Raw genomic sequence first — 20,437 nt, forward strand, 5'->3', positions numbered from 1 at the left:
CCAACCCTCACAGCCTATCAGCAGAACAGGTTTAACCATCCATGTTTTTACAGATGTAGAAACTGAGGCTAAGGCAGTGTGATACCGTGTCCTTTCTAGTTCCTTCCAATCTTTGGTTGTCCACCTAGGAACAAAGTCTAGTGCTGGGGTAAAGAAAAGTGAGGCTCTTCTCTACTAACCCTGTTACAGAATGTGGCAAATGCTCTGGACACATCCTCTGCTGCTTTCACTGATGTTTTAAAAGGGAAGCTAAACCCAGCGGAGACAGCTCTCGGCCCAGGCATCTGGGGCCCATGTGTGGAGATGTGCGTGCTTTCCCGTGTCCTCACATGATGGCACAGCTATTAATTGCTTAATATGTAAGAGGCAGAGGCTGGGAATAATAATCTTCAATTCCAAAGTCGGCTTGGTTTCACCTTCATGGGCCCCCAGCATGGTGCTGCCCACAGGCCTCTCAGGGCTTAAAAGCACCAACTCGGGGGGCGGGGGGAGGGAGTGGGGGATGGCATCGAGGCCACAGCGCCAACCCAATTAAGTACATATGGTAAACTTGAAGGCCAAAGATGTTCAAAATACCCCCGGCCCCATCCCAAATGTTGGGTGGCTCCTCCCAGCCTGCACCCAGCATTTGCATGCAGAGAGCTTAGCTTAGAGCACTTCCAATAATGACTGCAGAGTGTCCAGGTCTGGTCTAGGCTATGAAGACATTTGGGAGGGTTTAGGGAGAGGACGGGAGCAGTTCACACTAATGTGAGTCCTGTTGGAATGACATGGATCTGAGCAACGTTCCCCTGATTTGGTCTGCACCCCCCTCTCGAGACACCAACCAGGCATTCTCTCTTCCTCAGATGATCAGATCCCTGCTTCTGTTAGTTTCATCCTAAGCCTCCAATGTCGCCCTCCCTTTCACCCTTTCTTTTATGCTTCTGAAATTCTACTTTCTCCTGCAAGACTTCTCCAGAGAAAGAGGCCTCCTGCACCTCCTACCTTGTCTCAGTTCAGAATTCCTATGTTTCAACTTTAAGCCTTTTCTTCCCAGAAGACCTCCCTGGAGGTCTGTGTATTACAACCTGCAACTTCCTTTGGCTTCCTGGACATCAACAGGCACTTTACCCCTTCCATTAGCGTGAGCTTATTGGCCACCCAGTGTGCAAGGCTTGTCATTGGGCATAGCCACGAGTCATGGAGACACCATCCCTGGACGTCTCAGTATGGGGTCGTAGGATGAATGGAGACCACACAGAGACCCCCTGAGGAATGTGCATCCCAGGCGCAGGATCCAGGGTTCTGGAGGGTATCTTTGGGAGGCAGAGTCAGATGTGTGGGGTTCTAAAAAACTGGGATACTGAGATACTCATCCGTGTGATGATGAATAATTTGGAGGCTTGGACTTCGGAGGTTGATTAAAGAGTCTGAGGATGTGAGGCACGTTGAGAGGGTTTCCTGCACAACTGGAGATTGAAAGTATGGGAAAGTGAGGATGTAGGGCATTGTCTTGCCTGGTCTGAGGATGGAGAGGTTATAGCAGCTGGGGAGCTTGCTGAGATTAAAGGGCTGAGGCTGGCCAGTCACACCCACCCCCACCAAGGGAAGGGGCTGACTCATGAGTCCTTGCTGAATGTGAAGACTGTGCGTGGTTGGTCTCATCACTGCTGAACTGTCCTATTAACCAGCCATCTGGCTTTCACTAAGTCCTTATTTTCTCCAGGATTCAGTTTCTTTCTCTGTAAAAGAAAGTCATAATGTGTTTCTCCAATGGTCAATATTCTTTAAATTGCAATGGAAGCATCTCTAACTAGCTTAGGCAAAGATAAAATTTATTGACTCATGTAAAATGCAGGAGTTGCTCTGATATATAAGGGTCTCAAAATGTATCACAAATTCCTTTCTCTCTCTCTCTCTCTCTCTCTCTCTCTCTCTCTCTCTCTCTCTCTCTCCCTTTCCCTTTATTCTCAGGATACTTATGCACATAGAGGCCTACAGTATCTCTAACTTCAGTAATCCCTACAGTTAGTATTATCAGAGGGACAAGAGACTCTCTTCCCCAATGATGCAATTCAAATCCTGGGACTGAGTATCATGGGTTGGCTTGGATCATGTCCAACCTTGACTTATACACCATGTTTAGGAAGGTAGAATACACTAATTGGCTCGGCCTAAGTCCTGTGCTCATTTCTGGATACATCAGTGTGTGGGGTATGAGAAACATAGAAGAGATACTTGAGATGCTGCTATGAAAAAGGAAAAGTATGGCAGCGTGGCAATACAACTCACCTTTCTGGGACAAAGGGTGGCTAATGGCCCAGTATGTAACTAGTTTAACGGTAGGCCCATTTTAATAAATGTTATTACTTAATCTGCATGACAACTCTATAAAAGGGTATTATTATGAACCACCACGAGTGAAATAGAGGAATGTGAAAAATCCATCTCACTCTGTTCATGCTAGTCTTTTAGTTTACATTTCTGGATGTCTATCTTGTCCATTTCCCCCTGATTTTCCCCTGAGTGGTGTAAGGAGGGACTCTCTCGAGGAAGGGCAGGAGTCTGCGAAAAGTCAAGACCTTCCTCTAACTTGTCGAGCTGAGAAAGGGTTAACACAGGCAGAGTTCTGACGGGGAATGAGAAGTGAAGTGAGAGGTATGATAGGATGGGCTCATCCTCACTGCAAACCGACCTCGGGACAGCAGCACGTACATTTTCCCTGACGTCCCCTGCGTTCTGCCCTCCAAGGACATTGCCCTCACATCTGAACCATATTGAAGCCCAGTGTGGTCGTGTGGGCCCTTCAGGTTTGACCTTCATTGTGCTCCGTGTCCCTGTCATTCATTCCCTTTTTCCCACCATCTGTCCAATACTGGCCCACCTCCCAGCACCCAACCCTGGCCATGCCCTCCCTTTTCGCTCTGCCCACTCCTTCCTCTGAGCATTATCACTCAGTCCTAATTCCTCCATAAAGTCTTCCCAGAGACCCAGCTTCTAGAACTTTCTAAACTATCAACTGCCCGTGACGCTTCTCCCTCTCCTGCCTTGCACATTTGTGATCATTTCCCCAAATGCTAACTGGTCCTCACACGTAAACCAGGAGCTGAGTCCTGGCATCATCTTGTACGTCCTGCATCTCTGCATCCTGCACGGCGCCGCGGGCCCGGGCAACCTCTGGCAGGTGTGCAGATACTCTGAGCACCTCCCTATCCACGCAGCAGTGTCAGCGCTGGGAGACACCTGCGTGCCGTGGGGGGGAAAGCAGACCAGTTAGCTGAAGATAACCGGCCAGTGCCATTCTTTAAAAAAGAAAATCAACTCAACTGTTTGTCTAATTGCATTAACTGGTTAATGCAGTTTTGCTTATATGGAACCACGTTAAAAGGAAATGACCTCAGTAGTGTTCGTGTCAGAGAAAGATTACTTCAAATTGGCAACTGGTAGTGGAAACTATTCCACGTTGCAGCGTGCTCGCTCCCCTCCCGGCCCGACGGCTTTATTATTGCAGGGTTGCTGTGTGCCTGCTCGGAATGACCCCAGGGTCTGCACCGCTGAATCCAACGGCCCTGGGGTGTTTTTTCTCTGTCCAGACGCACAAGGCTGAATGGAGACTTGTGTTTTGCACGTTTAATAAATAATCACAGAAAGAATTCTGGGCTGTTCACTGAATGTTTCCATGAGAAAGCTCTATCGAATTAACCCACTGTCGTAAAGCTATGTTAAATAATTCATGTGTGTTTTAATTTTACAGCCGAAGCCCCATGTCTGTGGGAGGGGGAAGCATATTCTACAGGATCAACAGCTTGCAGTTTGGTATAAAGGAGCCTTGAGAAAGGAAAAAAACAACAACCATATTTGCTTAAGTGTCTACAGATTAGCCCCTCTCTTCAGCCCCTTTCTCCATTTATCCTGCTCTGAACATAGTAAACAGTTCTGTCCTGCCCGCAAGAAAATGCATAGGTCAACTCTCAGAACCCGGGGGGAGGGGCTAGCCACCGAGGCTGGTTGGACTATTGGTACCATGGTGCCCATCCCCAGAAGGTCAGCCTGGCTTCCTGCCAATGACTGGCTGTCTGGCTGACAGAAAATAATAGGAGCCAAGTCCTTCTGACCTTTGTCATCCGACTAAACCCTCCTGGGCCCTCTGTGAACCTGAGGCTTGGAGTTACTGTGGGATGAGAACAACCAGGAGCCATCCAGCGGGTGGGAGGCAGTGGGTCTAAACAGGACAGAAGGGACCAGACATGAGAATCCCAAAGTGTGTCTGCGTGGGAGTGCTTCAGACAGAGGGTGGCGGAGGGAGTGATGGCGCATGTGCTGAAGCAGCCACTGAAGGCCGGGGACCGTGCTGGCCGCTAGGGTGGCCCCGTTCTGCAGCAGGAAGCGGGAGAGGAGGGGTGGGTAGGAATGAGGCTGCAAGGAGACCAGCAGGTCACCAGCAAGCAAGGGCTGGGTTCCAGGGAGCTCTGAGAAGAGCACCGGATCCCGTGGCAGAGCTCTAACAACGAAGGAACGTGGGTCTTCAAGAGCACCGAGACCAAAGCGGACCGACGGACGGCAGCAGGTGCAGCGAGGGGGCCAGCGAGGGGCTCTCACCAGCCAGCCGCACGCTGGCAGGGGATTTTAAGCCGAACATCACCTGTGACCTCTACTGACGCTCTGCTTTGTCCTCGGCGTCCCCAGACCTACTGAGCAAGAATCCCTTGAAGTGGGGAAATGCTTAGACAGTTTTTAAAGTGCTGGGTAGGTGATTCCCGTGCAAGCCCCTTGCTGAGAACCGTTGCCTTAGCAAGCTGCAGCGTTGGCCGGAGCGGAGAGAGTGGTCAGAGAGGGGAGTCAAAAAGCCTGAGCCATGGCTTTGTGTGCGGCCCTAAGGAATTTGAACTTTTATCCTGAAAGCGATGGCAAAGCTGGAAAGGATTTTAATTAAAAATTCATATGAGTAGGTACACGTTTCCAAAAGCTTGCTTTGGCAGCCTGGGGAAGAAAGGGGGTGGGGTGGGGGTGGAGGGGGCGAACACAGGAGGCGATTGCAGTGAGCTAGGCGGGAGGCACCCCGAGAGCCAGAAAGCAGCGGCAGGGACAGCGGGTCACCGCCCGGGATGTGAGTGGTGAGAGCGGGAGGATCGGAGTAACCTTAGCCGCGCGGCCCTGGAGAAGAGGCGGTTCAGGGGAATGTGCGGGCTCCCTCTTTCTTTGTAACAAACGACCGCAAACCTCGTGGCTTCCAACAACACATGCTCATTATCTGATGGGTCTGGAACTCAGAAATCCAAAATGTGTCTGCAGGATGTGTTCTTTCTGGAGTTTCTAGGAGAGAATCCACTTCCCTGCTCACACTTCTGGAAGCTGCCGGCATTTCTTGGCTCATGGCCCCACCGCACTCCTGGCTCGGCCTCCATCCTCCCGTCTCCTCCTCCGACTCAGACGCGCCTCCCTCCTTTTTCATCTTGGGGCTCCGTCACAGAACCCCTGAGACGGCATCAGGCCCACGTGGGCGGTCTAGGTCACCTCTCCATCTCCAGATTCCCAGCCACACCGGCAGCGCCCCATGGGCCGCGAAGGGAGCCTGCCACAGGCTCCAGAGATGCGGACGGGGAATCCTCGGGGGCCATTATCCTGCCCAGCAGGAGCGGGTGGAGCAGGGGAAGGTGGAGGCCTGGGGAGACGGTTTCCGAGTGAATGTGCTTCCGGGGGGTCCGAGCGAAAGTGCCCAGCCTGTGACTGCACGTCGGGGTCTGAGACTCGGAGGGGCTCCGGTGGAGGAGGGGGTTCCTGAGTCATCGGCAGGAAGTGGAGCAGGCCCCCGTTTGCCTGAGCTGACACCGATGTCTAAGTGACGAGGAGGACAGACCGTTGCCAAGGGCACTGGGCGGAAATAGGCAGGGTTGGGAATAAACCCCAAAACTGAGGGGGGGAGGAGGAGCAAATACGAGGAGGAAATGGAATGACATCAGTGCCAAATGCCACGGACAGGACAGAGCAGACAACAGGGAAAGCGCACGCGTGGGCTTTGGCAGCGCGGAAGTCACAGGTGAACCAAGAGAGAAGTTTCAAGAAACTTTTAGGCGAGGACGTAGATGGCACGGGGTAGCAGGTAAAGAGGGGGGAGCAGTGCACTGCGAGAAAAATGAGCAGCAGACTTCTCCGTAAGATGTTTAGGAGATGTTTGAAACAGAAGAGAAGTATAGAAAGTGATGTAAGAAGCTCCCACTGAACAGCTTTTTCAAGCTTAAAGTTTTGCTTTATTTGCTTCATATTCTCAAAAAAGAAATACAGCCAACCCTTTATTTACAGCCCAGCTCAGTTCAACACAGGGTTGAACTGCGCTGGTCCACTTACATGCAGAATTTTTCAATAAATACTGTAAGTGCATTTTCTCAATAACTTTTTATTTTCTCCTTTAAGAATATAGTATGTAATACACATAACATGCAAAGTACGTGCTAGTTGACTAGTTATGTTCTCAGGAAGGCTTCCAGTGAACAGTAGGCTCTCGGTAGTTAAGTTCTGGGGGAAGTTGAAGTTACGAGCTGCTTTTCAACTAACTGTATGGTGATGGGCGCCCCTCACCCCCACATTATTCAAGATCAACTGTAATATACCACAGCCGCCATGGAAATGCCCTGTTTTCTTCTTTTCCCCATTCCCCTTCCTCCTGCACCAGGGGCTCTACCATGCTGAGAGTTTGGGATTAATCATTTTGTGTTTAATCCTGTTTATACAACTACTACACATGTAGTGCATCATCTCATGTTTGTTGACTATTTGGGGTTTTTCCTATGAGTGCTCAGTTCTTTTCTTCTATTTTCCTATTGAGTTGTATGTCTCCTTTTTACTGGATTTTAGATTTCTGCATACGTATTGAATATCCTCACTCCCAGGAATGACTAGGGTTCGCTCTCAGGGGGGTGGCATTGCGAAGGCCTACTTTGTGCACCTGAGGTTGGGAACAGAGTATAATGTGCAGTCTTCTTCCATGAGGCTGCTCATTGCCTTTGGTATAATTTCCCAATTCATTCGCATGTTTTATTGGACCCTACAAGCTGTGGCCCTACACGGGCTCAGCGTGTACCCAGCACTCCCCCATTTAAAGGCCTGCATCTCAGAAAAACCATGTCCCCAGCAAACCAGGCCAGCTGGTCACTCCACTTCCCACAGTGAATCCCCCTGCACACAATTTGGTCATCGTTATGCACGAAGAGGAAATTCTAGATTCTCACGATGTTCAGGTTCCCCAACACAAGAGCAGGATTGTTGACTACTTGCTCAGCCCCCTAGATACTAACCTCCAAGTGGACAGCAAAGAAGTGGGCTCTTGTAAAATTAATCCCCCAAGACCAGCACACATCGGTCGCTCGAATACATCTATTTTAGAAGAAGGAAGGGGGGGAAATGCATTCGATGGACTATTTTTCTCTCTTCCAGCTGCACTGGGCGTTTTGACACACTGTTACCTGCACCAGGGCTGGTTCTGAGTTCAGGGAAGTCACGTTCCGGTTCTTCGATGAAGCACGAGAGCAGAGACGTGAAACTATTTCCCTACTTTACCCAAACGACTTTTTTTAAGGCATATAATTTGCAGAATGAATTTCGTCTTTGGAATTTCGTCTGAAACCTTGCTAGTCTCGCATTCTACTTCTCCATTTTTCCTGGCGACATCACACTGAAATCTGATTAGCACCAGATTACGGGGCCGGGGCAGCTTTTTAAAGAGCCTCACACCCCAAACCCTGGGCGGTGCTTCAACGGATCTGGGGGGTGGGCTCTTCGGGGAAGCTGGGGACCGGGACGCTCCGCGGCGGCGGCAGCAGCAGAGGAGTTAACTTGTGACAATACTTGTCCAAGTCTGAAAAGTAGAGCATCTGCTACTTGGCCTCGAAAGTGAAACAATCCAATAATTACAGTCCTGGGTGCTTTTTTTCTACCTCAGGAAACATTTTGCAACTAACTAGCAATTTCCAAAAATATGGCTCAAGCAACACGTCTCCGATCTCTGGGTGTAGGAGAGGGTGTGAGCTCTAACAGGCAGGGGCTGGTTAGCTGGGGGGTTCTGGCAAGGTGCTGCCAGGACAGCTTCGAGTCGGGTAAGCATGTGGGGTGAGAGCTGGGTCTGGGGCTTTGAAACCGGCTTCCCCGAGAAGCCGAGGCCCCATTTCCAAGGAGTCCAGTTAGGACAAATCCCAAAGGCAGCCAGGGTGGGCAGGCACAGCGTCCCTGGGCAAGGATAGCAAGGAAAAAGCTTGGCGTTTTCAGACCCCTTTCTGGGGGCTGGGATTTGGCTTTCCATTTTTTTCAGAGATCCCAGGTTTTTGGAGTGGGTTCAGGGAGAAAGACAAGAATTCCAGGTGATCAGCCCACTCATCACTATAAGTAGCAGGTAGCCAGGTGTGGGGACTATAAATGCTGCCATCGCTCTCGGCGCCCAGGGACCCCCACCGGCAAGGCAGGCATCCTCTTCGCTTAAATCAAAGGGAAAGAACCATTAAACATGGGATTGTGCTCACCTCCGCCTTGGCGTCAGGCTGGAAACCTGTTCCAGGTCCCGTGAAATCTGGGCGCTTGTTTAGTCACCACAGAATTGAGTTCTCTCTTGATTTCAAGGCCTTGTATCCAATATTTCAGTGAGCACAAGAATCAGCTGTGAGCTCATTGAAAACCTGGATTCCCGGATTCCGCGGGGCAGTTGCCTCTTCCAGGGAGTGCTCCCTGATACGTAAGGCCTCGCCTTTGTGCTCCCAGCAAAGTCAAAAGCAAGAAACTTGTCTATCTCCCTTCCCACGTGTGTCTGAAGAGCACTGTCCCTGATCATAGACAGCAGACACACTGGGACCACGGTGTGTTGGACTCCCGGTACAAGTTTACAAGGTGCAGGAAACTTTCCAGGGCGCGTCCCTGCACGGGGAGTGAGGGGATGTGACTTTGAGAGCCTCAACTTTCCTTTGGACCCATCTTGCCTGCGCATGTGCCTGCCTGCAGCAATCACTTCCCAGCTCACCGCTGACATTTCACTAAGAAAGTAGAACCCTTCGCCCTGTCACAGGTTCCCTGGTGCCTGGCCCCGGAGTGTGGGAACCTGCAGAGCAAGACAAGAGGGCACGTGGGGAGCGCAGGGTTCCTGGGGAGGGTTTTGTGAGACAAACACGGGCATGTCAGGAATAAAGTACGGCTTTGCGCCTTTTTTTTTTTAAAAGAACTAAAATTCATGGGAGAGATGGTTGTGATGGTGACGCTTTTATTGGAATTAAAAAATAAAATTAGATTTTTTCTGAAGGTAAGTTTGGTTTGCCTGATGGGATTTTACGGTAAAAGTGGGCTTTCTCAGCTGGCATGGTGGATGTGTGGATGTGTGTGTGTGTGTGTGTGTGTGTGTGTGTGTGTGTGTTGAACACCAGGGTCTTATGGAAAGATACATAAAGCAATTTAAAATTAAGGTGTTTTTTTTTTTTTTACATCAACCAAACTCTATTGGCTAAGGTGTATGAAAATGAACAGTATTTCCATTTTCTCAACTTGTCCTGAGAACACACAAGGCACCGAGGGGCAGCGTCACAGGTGTAACTCTGAGAGTGGCTCCCTAAGACTTTGAAAAGCCTTGTTGGTATGTATTTCCCAGAAGCGAAAAAGATGCCGGCTCTGATGATTAGGTTAGGACCCTTGACACACCAGGCGTCTCCAGCTCTGTGCTTCCCTCGCCACGGAAGCAGACCCAGGCAGGCCTCGGCTGAGAGACGATTGGACGTGATTTTTGACAAGAACTGCCCCCCCCCCCCGTTACCCCCCCATAACTTTAGAGAATTGAGACTGCTGCCACCACACAACTTCCAATCTCCATGCGTATGAGCACAAGCTTTCCTGTGCATGCGGCTATAAAACCTAAACAGAATAAATCGGCGCTGAACACTCCCCTGTTTTTTGTTGTTGTTAATCCTCACCTGAGGAAATTTTTTCCATTGCTTTTCAGAGAGAGTGGAAGGGAAGGAGCGGGGGAGGGGGGCGGGAGGAGAGAGAGAGAGAGAGAGAGAGAGAAACATTGATTCCACCACAGATTGTCTCCCCCACGCACCCGCCTGGGGTGGGGAACAAAACCCACAACCCAGGTACCTCCCCTTGACCCGGGAATCGAATCCATGACCCTTCAGTGTGAAGGCTGGTGCTCTAACCATTGAACCCACTGGTCAAGGCATGAGTACTCACCTATTAAAGCAGTAAGGATTATTCATTCCCAGACACAAGAAAATAGAGGGGAAAAGCTTCCTCCTGTTTCATTGGAGATGCTTTCCCCATTTATTTTATTTTTTACATTTTATGTCTAATAGTTATTTATCAGTATTTGTGCTGAATTTATGTTTTGCTTAGTTGTGCACTGATAATAATTGTAATTATAGCTCAATTCAGAATAATTGTATTAAACTATTAGAGCATTCTGGTGACAAGAAATAAAATAAACTTTAATTGTATGTATATTTTTGATGCAGATGTGTTTGATAGGGTGATAAAGACTTAAGTATAAAAATATGTTCCATTAGGAAAAAGTTATGTGGCAGAACTTGAATGGAAATATAGGTTTAAGGAGGAAACGCGTGATGTGAAATTACCTTGAGTTGAGTAAGAGCTTGCTGAACATTTTCCAAAGGGATGGTGGTGGGTATTAAATTTCAGTAGACAACTTAAAAGTTGTTCATTCCCAAAGTGCCTATATTTCTAATAGGTTAGAAATGTTGTGCTGTCAAACCATTTTATTTTTTATTTTTTTCACTCTTAGTGTGCCTTTATTGACACCTACTGAAAAGCTAATGGAATGAGTACGTGCAGAAAGAGAAGTCTTGTTCTCCCCTTACAGAATGTATGTTTTATATTTTTCCATAAATATTGAGCACACCATAGCACAATCTACTCAAACAAAGACAAATAGTATTCAAAATACAAAGGACTTTCAAAATCAATTAAAGCCCTGAAACTAGGTGAGAACAGGCCATTAATAGTGCCAATATAGTGCCTTAACTTTGTTTTTTCTTTATTGATTAAGGTGTTACATATGTGTCCTTATCCCCCCCATTGCTTCCCCACCCCCCCCCCCACTCATGCCCTCACCCCCCTGTTGTCTGTGTCCATTGGTTAGGCTTATATGCATGCATACAAGTCCTTTGGTTGATCTCTCCCCCTTACCCCCACCTTCCCCTACCTTCCCTCTGAGGTTTGATGGTCTGATCAATGATTCTCTGTCCCTGGATCTGTTTTTGTTCATCGGTTTATGTTGTTCATTATATTCCACAAATGAGTGAGATCATGTGATCTTTATCTTTCTCTGATTGGCTTATTTCACTTAGCATAATGCTCTCCAGTTCCATCCATGCTGTTGCAAATGGTAAGAACTCTTTCTTTTTACCGCAGCATAGTATTCCATTGTGTAGACGTGCCACTGTTTTTTAATCCAACCATCTGCTGCTGGGCACTTCAAGAAACTAGAAACACCAATCAGAAAGGATATATGCACCCCTATGTTCAAAGCGGCACAACGCACCATAGCTAAGATTTGGAACCATTTTAAACTTAGGGTGTGGAGTTAGGGAATTCCAGATGCCTCTGACCCTGTGGGCGTGAGGCTCTGACTAAAGGACTCGGCCCTGAGCAGGCCCTGCTGGCTTTTTGGGGAATGATCCTCCGACCAGCCCACGGTCAGCACTGCAGAGAGCGGGGAGCCAGGGAGAGAGGCTTTGCTTTGGGGGTGGGAGGAGAGCCTCCTATTTCTCCCAAAAAGTGGGACTTAGCTTCAACCCAGACCCTTGAGCATGGTTTTTCTAAATCTTCTCACCCCATTTGCATAGGACACCATGGATTTGGGGGGACGGGGGGAGGGGTTTTGAATGGAGACTGCTTTGCAGCCTCCTGAGACCCAAGAGCGGCCACGTGGCCTGGTCTTACCCAGGCGACACAGACAGGGGGGGGGCGGTGACAGCGTCGGGTCTGGGAGCCTTTCGGGGCTGCGCGGCCCTCTGCTCCCCACTCTCCATCCCTCCTGCTGCTGGAGTGGGGACTCGGGGCCGGAGCCCCGCAGCCAGAGAGCCCTGGGGATGGACCACACGCACAGTGGAGCAGAAAAGCAGGGGAACGCGGGTCCCCAACATGCTGGCCTATCCTCCCAGCCCCAACTGCCCGACTGCGGACCGGCTGAACGGGAGGGAGAGGTGAACTTCAGCATTTCCTACCCCCTGTTTGCTAGTGACTGACAGTCACGTGAACTCACGGACCCACCTCTGCAGCCGCCACTGCAGGCCCAGGACCCCTGCTCCCTCTGACAGAAAGAATTCTCTCCGGGCGAGTCCTCTGGGGCCGTTTAGGGAGGAGTGGCCTTCGTCCAGCTCCTCCCTCAGACCCCTCTCGGGCTGTGAGTGTGTGGCTGTGGTTATTAACTACTCCGTACATCTTCTCTGGTGGTTCTGACGTGCAGCCCACGTGAGAACCACTGTCTTGGAGGGAAGCCTTTCTTAAATCCTTAGCGACACTGCAAATCCCAGGTCAACTGCATGCACTACATTTTTGGAGAGAATTCCCGATGGCACGGGACAGGGGGGTGTACCCGTTTGCCCATCACGCCTGCCACGGAGAAGGACTTGGTCTGAAGAGCCCTCGGCTTTATAACACACGCTCTGTTAGAAAGTGCGTCCTGCCTTAGTGTCCTGGGCCTGCCTTCCATAGCAAACCACCACCAGCCTGGTGACTCGGTGTGAACCTGTATTCTTCCACAGGACCCGGCGCCTGAATGAAGGTGTTGGCTAGGCTGTGGCACACAGTTATTTAATCAGACACGCATGTGGGGGTGCTGTGCAGGTGTTCTGTGGATGTGATTAAGCTCTGCAGTTGGTGGGCTGTAAGTACAGGAGGTGCCCTTGCTGGTTTGGGCGGGCCTCCCCTGCTCACTTGAAGGGCCCTAAGAGGAAACACAGGTTTGCAGAGAGGAAGGAAGTCTTCTCTGAGACGGAGCGTCAGCTCCCGCCCGGGTTGCCAGCTTGCTGGCTGGCCCTGAAGGTATGGAACTTTCCCAGATGAACCATCTCTCTCAGGAGGACGTGGTGGGACCCAACGGTTCCCAGTCCCCAGCTTCACCAGCAGGTGCCCATCCTGATAGCTGTCCCACCCAGGAGCCCGGTCCTTTCCCATCAGGGCCCCAATTTGACAGAGGAGATCCCTGATAGGAAGTTGGAAGTTCAGTGTGCTTTGCAACTCAGGGGTGGGCTTCTGTCTGTTTTTCAAATGAAATCAGACAATAGCTTTCCGTCAGGAGAGGAGAAGCAGCATGAAATCCCGTATGCCGACGCTGAGCTGGGAATTTAAAGCCTTTAGTTCGTCCTTTTATTTTCCCCTGGTTCTCTAGCACCGTTAGAAACAACCGACCAAGCCCATTACACCCCTTATTTTATTAGGTGGTCTCTGCCAGCAACTACCGGGCCATCCAGAGCTCACCCGCCACTGGCTCTCGGTCTCGGGGACCTGTGAGTGACCATTTGCGGAACTGTCCTGCCTTTGCAGTCCAGGGATGACCAATGCTGCCTCTTGCTGGAAACGGGTTCATTAAAGTCTCTAAATCTAATCAGATCACAGAACCAATTCCATAACAGGCAGAGCCAATCCACAGAACTCATCCTTCATGCCCTGTTTTTCTGGAACACTCCAGGGGAGCTGGGGAAGCCATGCTCTGTGCAGCCATTGTTCTGACTCCGATGCTTCCCGCCGCCCTGTCCTGTGTCTTCCAGGGGCTGAGCAGGCACAGCTGGATCTTCACCCCGAGCGGGGAGGCGTGTCATCTCCTGCATCGGAGAGCCACACCCTGGGGGAGGGGCTCCTAAAAAGCTGACCTGAGCCAATGCTTTGTCTCCTTAGGGGCTTAATCACAAGGAACAACAACAGCCTATAATTATTGGAATTGAGAGTCTAGGTCAGTGGTCGGCAAACTCATTAGTCAACAGAGCGGCAAACCGCGGCTCTCGAGCCGCATGTGGCTTGCAAGCCGCAGTTTGCTGACCACTGCCTTAAACTAATCGGTGGCTCCCATTGCCGGCAGGACCGTCCAAATTCCTTATTGGTACGAAGACCCCTGCCCTGTCTCCCGCTGACCCGTTCCTACAGATGCCCGGGGTTGTTTGGTGCTCCAAGAATGGGATTTTCGGATCACACCGTGCCTTCCGTTTTCTTCCTTAGTTCTCCTGTGTGGAAATTCTTTCCTGTTCCCCAAGATTAATCACAATTGCTACCCTTACTGTGAGGTCTTCTCCAGCTACTTCCCTCTGCTTCCTCAGTCCCCAACCCGCTTCTGTCCCCCAGAGCACTCTGGGCCCATGTCCATCAGCACACATGTCAGTTCTTTCTCTCTCCGGCTCCCCTTCCCCCAAGATCGTGACCCACCCCCCACCCTCCCCCCAGCTCTCTCCTCCTTAGACTGTCAACTCCTTAGGGGAGGGTTAGACCTGGGTCACTGTTGTCCATCCAGCAACATATTTCTCCTTGCAAGTTCGCTGGGCACATTGGAAGGAAGCCTGCTTTTCGCCCATTGGGCCACTAGCTTGGTGGCCTCGGGTGGTGTGGGATGGGAGGAAGGGGGCACTCTCAGATAGCAGAGAGAGGCGGGAGGGTAAGTGACCCCATCTGGTCAAGCACTTGCTGGCACTGGGTGCCACAGAGGACCAACGCTGCATGCTCTCTCCCAGGGAGGGTGTCTGGCCTCGCCAGGGCCTGGCCGCCTGCTCTCCCTCAGGGTCTAGGCCCTAGACTCTAGGGCACTAAATGCAGACTGTGGTGTCAGATGGGTCTGCATTTAAATCCCATCTTAGCCACTGACGGGAAGCGTGATCTTAGGCACTTCTTCTGAAGTCTCTAGGCCTTGTGTTTCTCTGTAAACCCCATTGAATTACCTGGAAAATAAAGAGCTTATTAATTATAATATCTACATCCCACGGCAAGATTTTGACTGACTTCAGGATCAGAAGTCAGTGACCTGCCTCCCACTATGACCATCTGCCTTTACCTAATGACTCTTCTAAGCCTCCATTTCTTCATCTGGGACCTGGGGATACTAAGAATACTCAGCGAAAAGACTCATGTGGATTAAGTAAAATAAAGCAGAAAGTCACCTTAACCACTTTGGCTCAATGGATAGAGCATTGGCCTGTGGACTGGAGGGTCCCAGGTTTGATTCCGGTCAAGGACATGTACCTCGGTTGCGGGCACATCCCCAGTAGGAGGTGTGCAGGAGGCAGCTGATCGGTCTCATCGATATTTCTAACTCTCTATCCCTCGCCTTTTCTCTCTGTAAAAAATCAATAAAATATATTTTTAAAAAATAAAGCAGAAAGTGGCTTTGGAGGAGACAGATATTGTCTTTCATGATTCTTTATGATTTAGTTCATTGAGATATATACCTTTTTTGCATTTTAAAATTATTTTTGTTGTTGAAAATATTACTGATTCCCCCGCCCCCCTCCCCCCCCCCCCCCCCGCTTTCTCCCCAGTGCCCCTCTCCTCGCTGTTCCCGCCCCCCCCTCCCCCCGGCCTTCCCCACACTATTGCCTGAGTCCTTGGGTTAAGCTTGTATGCATACACGTTCTTTGCTTAGTCTCTTCCCGCCTCCCACCCCACCCCTTCCCTCTGAGATTCCTGTGTGTTCATGCTTCCAGGCCTCTGGATACTTTCTGACATGTGTGATGGTCTAAAATAAGTGCTCAAAAAGTCCACTGTTTTCTCTTTTTCTGTATATGTGTTTGAATGCTTTATATCTGCAAGAGATTTTCCAAGGCTCTTGTGAAAACCCTTGCTTTCTTCCTGGTACCCAACACAGTGGTTTTGTCCCATGATCTGTGAGCCCCAGATGTTATTGAACTGTTTGTTAAATTTTTAAGGGGATGGGATGACCTGGAGCAGAATCCAGACAGTGGAAATGATGTGTTTCAGCTGAAGATGAAGGCAGGGCTCTGGGGTGAGCAAAGGCTCAGGAATGGCAGCTCTGGGGGTGCTGTGCTGACTGGTCGGGAGAGTCCACAGGGGCTGGATCAGCAGAACAGCACTAGGGAGGGTGGTGGCGGCCGGCAAGCCCACACGTGGAGCCATCGTCCCAATTAGAAAGGACAGTGGACCCTGTCATCCAGCCAGCGGCCCCTCCCGGCAGACAGCCGTGGCCAGTGCCATGCCCGCCGGCCCCACAGCCAGCTGCCCTGCTCTCGCCCCTGGTGACGGCCCTGGTCACTCGCACTGGCCACAGCCCTGGGGACTTGTCGCCCTCCTTCTGAGGTGCGGAGTCCCTGGTTTCTCAGGTTTGCCGTGAGGCTTAATTAAACGATGCCTGTGTTCGCTCCGTCATCTGGAAACGGAACTGTCTGGCTGAGCCTCTGTTGGAACACCTTCCTTATGCGATCGATCGTTCTGTTTTGTTGGATGTTCCTCCTGCTTGCCGGGTGGGAGTTCCATTCCCTGCGAGAGGAAAGGGAAGTCCCGGTAGATGTGGGGCAGAGCACATTCCCCACATGACTTTTCCCGCCCACGAGGGAAGAGTTGGGGGCCAGAGGTTGCAAGCAGAGGCCAGTACTGCCTATGATTTGACCATGGCCACATACACAGTTACATGCCATCCAATCTCTATGTAATGTGTTCTTTTCTGGGTGTTGATCCTGGGAGAAGCAGGCCACATGCATTGTAATATTGACTCCCAGGGTCATGAGTGAGGGTAAGTGGCGGGTTCGATAGCATCTATCAATGAAGGGTATTCTGAGGGTAGGGCCCTGACCAGCTAGCTTACACTGTGCTAGTGGGGGAGGACGCTTTTCTCACCTCCCGGATAGTCACGGTTGTCAGTGTGATCTCGCAGCCTTTCAGAATGAGGCTGGATAGAAATCAATGATGTAGTCACATTAGCATTGCCTCGTTCCATGGAGTACTTTTTCCCAGTTGCCCTTTGCTTACCACACTTTGGGTATCCACCCCCGACACATCCTGGACTCTGAGGCCCACACCTCTCACCAGCGAGAGTCCCTGGACCCCAGCCTGCACCTTTTCCATCCCCTCAGCGTTCACCTCCTTCAGGAAGGCTTCCCGGCATGAATCCTCTCCCTCCCTCAGCCTGGGTACGATGCCCAGCATCCTCTCAGCCATCCATCCGTCCAGCTCCTTCACTGTGGACCACGCAGCCACCGTCAGTCAGTCACATGTGCTCTTTGTCAGTTGCTCGCACGTGCCCTTGGTGGTGCAATCTGGAGGGCAACAAGGGCATTGCGGTGGCAGGATGGCACAGGGTTCCTGGGCAGGGAGGGAGGAGCTGGAGAAGGGCGGGCTGCAGACGGGCCGCTGCGCCGGGCCTCCTCGCCTGCTGTCGTACAGGAGGCTGGCCCAGGACCCTGCAGACCCTCCATCATCAAGGGGGATGGTGCAGTTGCTCCCACTGCTCCTTACCCACAGGCCTTTGCACACAGGCCCTGGATCACCCTGTGCACCAAAAGGTCAGCTAGGAGTTTCTAGATACTGGCTGAGAGACGGGAAAGGGAGGAACATTTGAAAAAGGCATTGCCATGGTTTAAGCTCCCAAACCCGAGTTCCTGTAAGCTTACTCCCTACCGGTGCAGACAGCAGTGCTGTTGCTTTAAGCCCATTACCTGCCCTGCCTGTCTAAAAGCCTGTCACTCCTCCAGGTGACTTGTCCTGTCTACTCTAAGACCTGCCCAGCGCCTCCCCACCCCTGGCTTCCTCCGTCCCTGCCTCGTGGCGATTACTGTTGTTGCTCATACAGATCCATGGGGCCTTCCAACCCGGCTTCTTCCCAGTGGGACGGCTCCCTGTCTCTCCCCAGCGCTTTCCACCTGCTCAGCACCCAGTCGTAAATCCATTGCCGAGCCACACTGATTCCCTACTTCAACCATCCAGTTCATAGGGGCTGTAGGCTTCCCCCTACTCCCTTTCTGTTCCTTCCTGCCTTCTCCCTGTTCCATACCTGCCGTCACAGAGGGTGGGTCTCTGAGAGGAGGCAATGCATTTGGGGAGGGGGGGGTATCATAAAAGGCGAGTCAGCCAATTTTGCACTGTGGTTTAGGGAGGGGTGTATTCACTTCGACCAGACCCAGAGACCATGGGGTACTGTGCAGGCTCCACTCTGCTGGCCGTGCTCACACCCCAACTCAGAGTGGGTCAGACCATAGCTGGATGGGGCCCTGGACAGGAAAAGGAAACGTGGGCAACTGGGGAAATCAAACAGAAAGTACCAACGTGAACTCTGAGTTTTGACAAACGTGTGAATTCTGCGTTCTGACACACGTGCCATGGTTATGTAATACTGTACCCTTACCGGGGGCTGGGTAAAGGGTGTATGGGAACACTATGTGTTATCTCTGCAACGTTGCTGTAAATCTAAAATTGTTCCAGAATAGAAAGTTTATTTTAGAAAAAGTGGGCCAGAGTGCAAATTTTAGTCTGGCTAGCAGTCTCTTATGGCATGAACATCCTCACATCTAGTTATATCCTAACCATTTGTAGGAAAAGAATGGAAATGAGGACTGCAGGGAAGTTTCGAAAGGCTTCTGTGAAGTGTCTGTGAAAAGGCAGCAGCCAAGATAAAAACAAAACAAACAAAAACCGGACCTGGATGCGCTTTGGGGGGGGAGGGGGGAGGGGAGGAGGCAGGGCCGGTTAAAATGTGAAGCCAGACAGGCCATTTGGGAGAGGCGGGCAGCGCAGGGCTTTCTCTCTGACTTGAGCACTTCTCTTGGCCTTCATTTTCCTCTTCTTTAAAAGGGCCCCGCCCACCTCACAAACAAACAGAGGTCCAGTAAATCCTTAAACAAACGGAGTGGTTCTGTTTCAGACTCGGTCGTTTGTGCTCACACGCGGGAGAGCGCCTCCGCCGCGGGCTGGTTACCATCAAGCCCTAGAGCCGCAGGTCTGATTCGGCGGGAGGAGCGTTTTCACTTTGCACTTGGCACGGCTCTGCTTCCTCTTACAAGATCTTCATGCCAAAGCCAGAGCCATTCGACTTCTAAATATAGCGGAACAGATGTGAGCGAGGACTGCGTTCTTTTCTGTTACACAAAGGGCCTTTCTTTTCCCTCTTCAGCCAGACACCAGTGCCGTTCTGGGGGGGCTCCTAGGTCACAGGAAGGGGGGGGGAAGGGTCGCTCTGCCTTTTCAGGCGCCGGAGCCTTAGTTACTTTGTATCTGTTTCTTACTCGGGATCTGAACAAGTGTCTGTGCCCAGACTCTAGAGAGATCCATCAACTCCTTAAAGCTGAATGTGACGTTCATGGGGAAAAAAAAACCCCATATACAACACAGTATGTACTTTTCTCTAGGGAGTGTTCAATTCACCTTCAGGGGTCCGCACTGAATGCTAAGCACTGCTTTAGACAGACAGCCTCCGTGGCCAAAAGCCTGCACTACAAGCCACTCCCTATAGTTAGGTAAAGACTCAGTAATGCAAAGGTCTAGCTCTCAAACCAACAACAGAAAGCCCCAGATAATGGCTGGCTGGTTGATTTCACTGTTTGGACCCACAGCACCCAACGTATTTCCAGGGCTGACCTCGAAGCATCATGCTTGTCACTGGTGCTTTCTCCCAGTTGTGGCATCGAGTCTTCTCCTGGCCACACGGGGTCATCCAACCATCTCACTGTAAAGGATCTCTCAGGGGTGGATACCCAGGCAACTGGCTCTTCTTGCCCTGCTAGTCCTGGCGTGTTTCTTCATGACACGTGCCCTGACCTGGGAGCAGGTGCGCGTGTACCCAGTGAGACGGAGGAGCGCACCCGACTGGCCGCGCCGCCTTCTGGCTGGCAGGGCAGCGCATTAGGGCCCCACGTGCGATTTAAACGTAGGCTCCTGGGCGACCTGCACATCAGCAGCACAGTGGCTGGTTTTGTCTGCAAGCTGACCTCTACGGTGGCTTACTCAACCTTAGGCTGTCAGTCAAGAGAAAGGTGGCCTATCACTAAAGCCGGGAATACACATTTCACTTGGTCTTCTATGAATGGACCCAGTTATGAGACGAAATATGATTCCCTGTCTCAACGTCTTTGGGTATTCTTCATTTTTAACATTATTGGGGTCTTTTTAACTTTCAGATATGTTAATTTCTCCAGCAACTTAACTTCCCTTTAGAAAATGGACCCAAGTCAAGGTTTAAGGTACTCCTTTGAAATAAAACCTGTGAATAGATGGTAGATTCACTGAAGTGGTGCCCACGCTCACTGCCCCCCTTTTAACTGTTAGATGATCAAATATAATACTAAAAGACTAAATGCTCATGGCTCTTTTGAATATATTTAAAACACACAGTGGGAACAGAAGAACATCTCAAATCATTTAGAAGGAAAAAGGGTTACCAACCAAAATCTTTGGACAGTTCATAAAATTTAAATATCTGCAAACATTGCAACCAAGAAGAAAAAAAATTCCAACATTTGGCTATGGAGGGCGCTTCACA

This window comes from Cnephaeus nilssonii (genome assembly GCF_951640355.1).
Source record: "Cnephaeus nilssonii genome assembly, chromosome: 11".
Classification (NCBI taxonomy): domain Eukaryota; kingdom Metazoa; phylum Chordata; class Mammalia; order Chiroptera; family Vespertilionidae; genus Cnephaeus; species Cnephaeus nilssonii.